Genomic DNA, 7,682 nt, shown 5'->3' on the forward strand with positions numbered 1-7,682 from the left:
TGTTTTTGCTCTGCAAAACAGCCTTTTCAAGGGTTGGCTTGGGTGACAAAATGTCTTCTGTAGGCGTGGGTTTGTCTCCCTCTCCCTAAGATGTGTCCGGTATAGGCCAGGGTGCCACTCAAGGCCGTAACCAATTCGGGTTATAGCTTCTCGGCCTTTTGGCTAAGATCAAGTGTAGTTTCGGAGGACGCTACCTTGGTCGGTACTGGAAGGTGCCTGGGATTGCACGTCTGCCGGCCTTGAGGAAGTGTGTGCGCCTTCTGGTGACACATAGCCCTCTTGTGCCTGGACGGTTCCCAGGCAACGGGAGGCGATCACCTTTGTTATTTTGAAGTCCTACTGATAAACAGAAAAAAAAAAAAATTAAATCTGTTCTTATCAGTTTAATATCTGATACGTCCCCTCTCTGGGGACCATATATTAAATGGATTTTTAGAACAAGGAGATGGAAAAAATCTTGCTCTGTCCACTCCACGCATTGACCTGGTATTGCAGTACCTCCAGGACCGGTGCACCCCTTCTTAACCCAGTTTCCAAAAGCAGAACTCAATTCACCTGATTCAAATGAGCCCCATTAGTGAATTGAAAGAAAGCAAAAACTTTATATGCACCTCAATTTGGCCAATTCACTTTTCACACTTTCACCCTTTTTTTTATCTTTCACACCTTTTACTTGCTTTATTGATGCAAAAAGCTGTGCCAAATAGCAAACTCATCTCCACTCAACTTGACCAACTCTGCTATGTCCCGTGCAGTATCTTATTCTCAGTCTTATCTAGATCATTTGCAATTGAATAGAATAGATCCCTTTTGGCTGCTTATGACTGTGTAAAATATGTAGCTTTACTGGGCTGGGATGAGAGAATCCATTGAAGCATGGTGTAGGGATTGTGGTTCCTGTGTGCTAAGAAGAGAGGCTGGCACCAGCCAGAAAGCCCCATTGCAGCCAATAATCACTTAATAACTTTTTCAACTTGTCATCATATGGGAGGCCTTCCATTCCTTGTAGTAGTCTAGTTGCCCACCTTTGAACTGACTCTAACTTCTGAATGTCCTTATTAAAATGTGGAGCCCAAAACTGGTTCCCATATTCCAGATGTAGCCTTACAAGTGATTTATAGAGGTGTAACAATACGTTGGGATCACGGGATCTAATCTCCCTTTTTATACACCCTAAAATCTTGTCCCAAGCAGCATTCCATCAGCCTCTGGAAGGTTCCTGGCGCATTGCACAGCTCGAAGGGCATGCTTTTGAACTCGCAGAGACCCATAGGGGTGGCGAAGGCGGTCTTCTCCCGGTCTGCCTCAGCAACGGACACTTGCCAATAGTGACTAGTGAGATCAAGGGTAGAAAAATAATTTGCAGTTCTCAATGCAGCTAGCGATTCCTCAATACGGGGAATGGTGCCGTCCTTCTTTTTTAACAGGATCAACAGAGCTGCCCAAAGGCTACAACTGTCACGGATAACCCCAGCCGCCTTCATGTTGCTCAACATGTCCTTGGTACACTGGCAATGTGAAGGTGGTATTGGCTTATAGCTCTCTTTGATGGGTGGGTGTGCACCTGTGGGGATGTGGTGGTGGACCCCTTTTATTCCCCCAAAATCTAGCGGGCTTCCCACCGGTAACCCGCTCCCCAGCTTGGATGGATGCTGAGGGAGCCCCTTTTGCCCGCAGGCTCTGGCCCTGGGAACTGTAGCCTTGGCGGTGACTGTGCTTCCCTCTACGGTGTGAGCTGTTGCCTTCAATCGGGTCTTGACTGCTGGGAAACCCTGGAGGTTCCTGTCGCTAACGGATTTGACCAGTTTTACGGCGACTCCTAGCCTGGTCGGGGTCCGTAGGCCCTGCCGGATGGTGCTGGCTTCTCTTCACTCCCCGATCTGGTACCGGCGGGCCACCGCCCATCCCCGGTCCGTACGGTTCACTCCAATCAGCCTCTCCTGCAGAAGGTCACCACCGTCTGCCAACCTTGCTGAGTGCCCGGGCCACACACACGGACACGGTCAGTCTCCTCTCCTCTTCACTTCTCTAACTCCAAAACTGATCTCTAATCTGACTCCTTTTCCCGCCTCCAGGACTGTGAACTCCTCGGTGGGTGGGATCAACCGCCTGGCCCACCCCCTGGTGTGGACATCAGCCCCTGGAGGAAGGCAACTAGGATTTGTGTTTAGCTTCGGTGTGCCTAGCCGGAGTGTAGAGCGTGTTGGTGTAGTACCTGTGACGACCTGGCTTGTCCAGGGCGCCACATTCCCCTATAGTAAAATGCAGACCGTCCGCGGGCTGCCCGTCCATCACCGGTTTTATTTTCACAACTGAAAAAGAATAAAACGGTAAAACATGTAAAAGCATCATAAACATTTTACAACGGTACAGCTTCCGCTCTTCTCCCACCCAAACAACCTGGCCCTGATGCTGCCCCTAAGAAGCGGGCAGCACCCCTTGACCCCAGTCCAGCACCAAGTTGCCCGAGCGGGTTCTGTCTCTTTCAGGGGGCCCACGTCCAAGGGGACCCCTGAACCCCCGGAGGATCGCCACCGGTTACGGTAGTGGCGGGCCTAGGCCATCCCTTTCCTCCAGGCCCATCCTCCCAAATCAGCCTCTCCGGAGGCGGTAACGGTGTCAAGCCAACAAACATTTTTATTTACATTGCACTAAGTTTGTGGTTGCCCTGCAAGTTCTCGGGCTTGTCCGTAAGCAGTTCCTTACGCAATGGTTGCACAGTCCCTACGGGGACAACAGTTGCCGGCAACGGCCGGTTTAATCACGGTTCAATCAGGTAAACTTCTTTGGTTGATCATCTTTACTTATCATTTAAAACTTTCAAACTGGTACACTCAACACATAAAGCCCCCCCCTTTTAAAGAGTAGTTTCCCTGTACCTAAGTGGGGGTCTACCTAGGTTGGGGTGAGTGGACCTTCGGGATCCGGTGTCAGTGGTGACAGGCAGTGGGGCAGAGGGAACAGTCAGTTCCTCCTCCCTGCTATCATGTGGGGCAGGCGGAGGCGTAGGGGAGCTGGGTACAGGTACATCCCTGGGCACTGGCTCGCGGTTAACCGTTTCCATCATTTCTTCATCCACGGGTTGTGGGAACAGTATCACTGGAAGGATCACCGCACCGTTCTGTGTAGGCCAGTCTGCTGGAAAATCACCCATCATGGTGTGGATTACCTCTTTTTCCTTCTCCACTGGACTGGGAACTGGAGCCTCATCCGCTACTCTCAATGCTGGTGGGCACTTCTTCAGGTGGTCTCGGGAAACCGTGGCCAAAGTCCCCCCCTGGTCACGGCTGATCTGGTAGGCCTTCCCATTCTCCCATCCTGTGGGCTGGACTACATACGGGGTTTTTTCCCATTGATCATCCAGCTTGTGGGCCCTTCTTTTCCGCTTCAGCACTACATCCCCAGGTTGGAAGGAACCGGCAGGCGCCTTCTTGTTGAAGCACTGCTCCTGTTGTCCCCGACTCCGGCACAAGTTCTTTTCAACATACTCCTGGACCTGTCGGTACTGTGTCCTCCGCCGAGTGTCCCATTCAGCTGTCGACAGGAGTGCTTCTGAAGCTTCCAAGCCCATTTCCAGATCCACTGGTAGCCGGCCGGGACGAGCTCTCATCAGGTATGCTGGAGTGCATTTCGTAGAGCTGGAAGGGATGTTGTTGTACATATCGACCAGGTCAGGTAGATTCTCCAGCCACAGGTTCCGCTCTTCCAGTGGTAACGTCTTGAGGAGGCCCAGGACCAAGTGGTTCATCTTTTCACAAATGCCATTGGTTTGGGCGTGGTAAGGCGTGGTCCGGATTTTCTTGCAGCCGTACAACTGGCAGAATTCCTGGAATACCTCTGCTTCAAAGGCCGGACCCTGGTCGGTAAGCACCCTCTCCGGGTACCAATGCGGTCAACAGAAATAAGCCTGGAAAGCCTTAGCAGCGGTGCGGCCGGTTAAGTCCTTAACTGGGACAACCACCAGGAACCTCGAGTAGTGGTCTACGATGGTCAGAGCGTAGGTGTACCCACTTCGGCTGGGGGTGAGCTTTACATGGTCAAGGGCAACCAGCTCCAGCGGTTGGTGTGTAATGATCGGGTGTAGGGGTGCCTTCTGGCTGGCCTCGTCCTTCCTTCTCAATGCGCAAGGGCCACATTCTCGGCACCAGGCCTCCACAGATTCCCACATTCCACTCCAATAGAACCGCTCTCTTAACAACATCTCTAGCTTCTTCCACCCGAAGTGCACTGCACCATCATGGTATGCTTGCAGGACGGTGGGCACGTTAGCCTGGGGAATCACCAGCTGGCGGATCTTCTCGTGAGTCTTTGGATTAATCAGCTCGCGATACAACTTCCCCTGGTGTTGGTATAGCCGGGTCCATTCTTGCCACAGACGTTGGGCTTCGGCAGGGGCAGCAGGGTCTATCCCAGCAGAACCCTGTTCCACTAGAGTCTTGACCAGGCGGACAGCAGGTGCCTGGTCCTGAGCTTCCTGCCAGTCCTGTCGGGGCAGCGGATCCAGGTTCACCCGTTGTTGGTAGACGTGCACCTTCTCAGTGAATGGCCGGTGAAATGCAGGCAACTCGATCTCTTCGAGGTCATCATCCTCTGGCCCCTCTTCCGACAGGTGGGGCATCCGGGAGAGTGCATTGGCATTGACGTTGGTACGGCCGGCCCGGTACTTGATGGTGAAATCGTAGTTGGCTAACCTGGTCACCCACCGCTGCTCCAACGCGCCCAGCTTGGCCGTATCTAGATGGGTCAGCAGGTTATTGTCTGTGTACGCGGTGAACTTGGCTGCTGCCAGGTAATGGCGGAACCGCTCGGTGATAGCCCACACCAGTGCCAAGAGCTCAAGCTTGAAGGAGATGTAGTTCTCAGGGTTCCTCTCAGTCGGTCGGAGTTTTCGGCTAGCATAAGCTATTACCTTTTCCCTTCTGTCTTGGACCTGGGATAGAACAGCCCCCAAGCCCACATTGCTGGCGTCGGTGTAGAGGATGAATGGGCGGCTGTAGTCAGGGTACGCTAGGATTTCCTCTCCGGTCAGGGCTGTTCTCAGCTGGCGGAAGGATTCCTCATGCTTTTCTTCCCACACCAATGGGGCTACTAGGGATCTACCACCCTTGGTCTGTCCTACGAGGAGGTCTTGCATGGGGGCAGCCATCTTTGTGTACCCCTTAATGAAGCGACGGTAATATCCCACCAGGCCCAGAAACTGCCTCACTTCCCTCACTGTGGTCGGTCTCGGCCAGTCTTGGATGGCGGTGATCTTCTCGGGGTTGGGGGCGACACCTTCCGCACCAACCACATGTCCTAGGTACTGCACTCTGGGTTTCAGCAGATGACACTTTGAGGGCTTCAACTTCATCCCATACTTGGCAAGGGACGCGAACACCTCGGCTAGGTGCTCCAGGTGGGCTTCATACGTCTGTGAGTACACAATCACATCATCCAAGTACAGCAAAACGGTCCCATAGGCAGTCTTCTCTCGGTCTTCCGGTGCCACGGCCACCTGCCAGTACCCGCTGGTGAGGTCAAGGGTGGAGAAGTAGTTAGCGGTTCTCAGCGAGGCCAGGGACTCTTTGATGCGGGGCAGAGGGTAAGCATCCTTATGCGTTATCTGGTTAATCTTCCGGTAATCCACACACATCCGCATGGTGCCATCCTTCTTCTTAACCAGCACCAACGGAGCGGCCCAGGGACTACAGCTGTCCCTAATAACCCCTGCCTCCTTCATGTTCCTCAACATGTCTTTGGCGCATTGGTAGTGGGCAGGGGGAATAGGCCTGTATCTCTCTTTAATAGGGGAGTGTGTACCGGTAGGGATGTGGTGTTGAACCCCTTTAATCTGCCCAAAATCTAGAGGGTGCTTGCTAAAAACCCGCTCATACTCCTGTACCACCCGGTATACCCCTTCCTTGTGGTGTATGGGGGTATCATCAGTGCCGACATGTAGCTCTCGATACCACTCGCCTAACTCCCCCAGGGATGAGTGGGAACCGGCAGCAGGCGGTGTGACCGGGGGAACGGCTTCATGGATCGTGTGGGGATCTAGAGTGAGCAATTTGGCAAGGGTAGCGTACCGGGTGGTGCATGAATGCACACATTGTCAGGTTTCCGGGTTTTCCAGTCCTCTTTTGAAAGAGCTTGCCCTCGGTTAACATGGAGTTTTATGTTCTGTTGCCCTACTTCCTGTCCAGCTGCTTAAAAGGCCGCCTCTAAGCCTAGTCCAGTGCCTGAGTATACTGCTTGCTGTGTGCTCCTGCTTTGCTGCTGCTGCTACTTGATTACCTTTGGATCCTCCTGAAAATCTACCGACCGACTCTGGACCACACCCGGTTTCTTCAAACTGTGCCCGGACTCCGTCTGCCGTCTTTGGTCAGCACGTCTGCCCGGTTTCTTCCGGTTCATAACCATTCTGGACTTTCATCCCGTACGGACACTTCTGGACTTTACCGCTTGCCCCTTGTGTCCCGGCTGCGGCGCATTTAGGCCTTCCGGGGTTGATTGCCGGACAGTCCCTGTATAGGGGTTCGCTCTGGTGGTCTCCCTGGGGGAGTCTGGTGCGTGGCCCCGGGAATCCCCTTCGCTCCGTTTCAGAAAGGTATTTTCATGTGTTTGTTATACTGTGTATTTCCGTTGTGTATCTACCATGGTTACATATCATAAACATCTTGTACCACAAACTCGTCTCTGGCTGTCATTGCCCTAACGCTATCGAAATCCTCAAAACATACAATAGTATTACATTATACTCAGGCCACAAGAGGATTTCACTGGGGCAATGACTGAGACACGAGGAGTAGATCAGCTCTTTTCTATGATTAACTCCTTGCAGCAGGAGATGGAGGTGGTGCAGACTAAACTTAGAGATATGGAGGCACAGCTGGGCCATGATCACCAGGTACTGGGTCCGGCTATACAGGACTTGCAAGTCAGAGTGGAGGCTCAGGAAGCCGGCCCCACTACGTCCGTATCAGCTGCCGGTATGCCTAGGTTACCCCCATTCCGTTTCAATGGTGACCGTAGTCAGTTTCGTGGATTTGTGAACCAATGTATACTGTTTTTTGATGTACATGCTGATTATTACCGTTCTGACCGGTCCAAAGTGTTATGTATAATTATGTTATTAACCTCACAAGCACTGGCTTGGGCTAATCCTATGATAGAGAACCGGGACATCCGTTTAAATCACCTAGATGATTTTCTGACCGCAATGGCGCAGATGTTTGATGATCCAAATCGCCGTGCTACCGCTGAATCGGCTCTCCTTTCCTTACGTCAGGGAAAGCGTTCTGTAGTTGAATATGCCACTGAGTTCAAGAGGTTAGTGGTAGACACCGACTGGGGAAACAATGCATTATTGTCTGTTTTCAGAAAGGGGTTGTCCGGTACCATCAAGGACGAGTTAGCTCGTTCTGAATCTCCAGGGGATTTTGAACTGTTTCTCCAGCACTGTGTGCGTATTGATACCCGCTTGACGGAACGTAGACAGGAAAAATGGGCAGCTGTAAACCGTGTAAACAACTTTGCATTTCCTTCCAGAGAACCCGCTCTCAGGACGCCACGGGAGGCCGAGGACGTTCCTATGCAAGTGGACTCTCTGCAAAAGCGAGAGACCAATGAACGTCGCGAACACCGGCTCCGTGAGCGTCTGTGTTTCTATTGCGGTCAATCAGACCATTTCTTGATCGACTGCC

At 52.3% G+C, this 7,682-nt stretch overlaps 1 pseudogene; it reads left to right on the top strand.

Annotated features, from left to right (window-relative positions):
- The first annotated feature begins 313 nt into the window (after window positions 1–313).
- LOC142265837 (U2 spliceosomal RNA) lies at window positions 314–520 on the top strand (annotated as a pseudogene).
- Window positions 521–7,682: the final 7,162 nt, after the last annotated feature.

Source organism: Anomaloglossus baeobatrachus, unplaced genomic scaffold (genome assembly GCF_048569485.1).
Source record: "Anomaloglossus baeobatrachus isolate aAnoBae1 unplaced genomic scaffold, aAnoBae1.hap1 Scaffold_2780, whole genome shotgun sequence".
NCBI classification, from domain to species: domain Eukaryota; kingdom Metazoa; phylum Chordata; class Amphibia; order Anura; family Aromobatidae; genus Anomaloglossus; species Anomaloglossus baeobatrachus.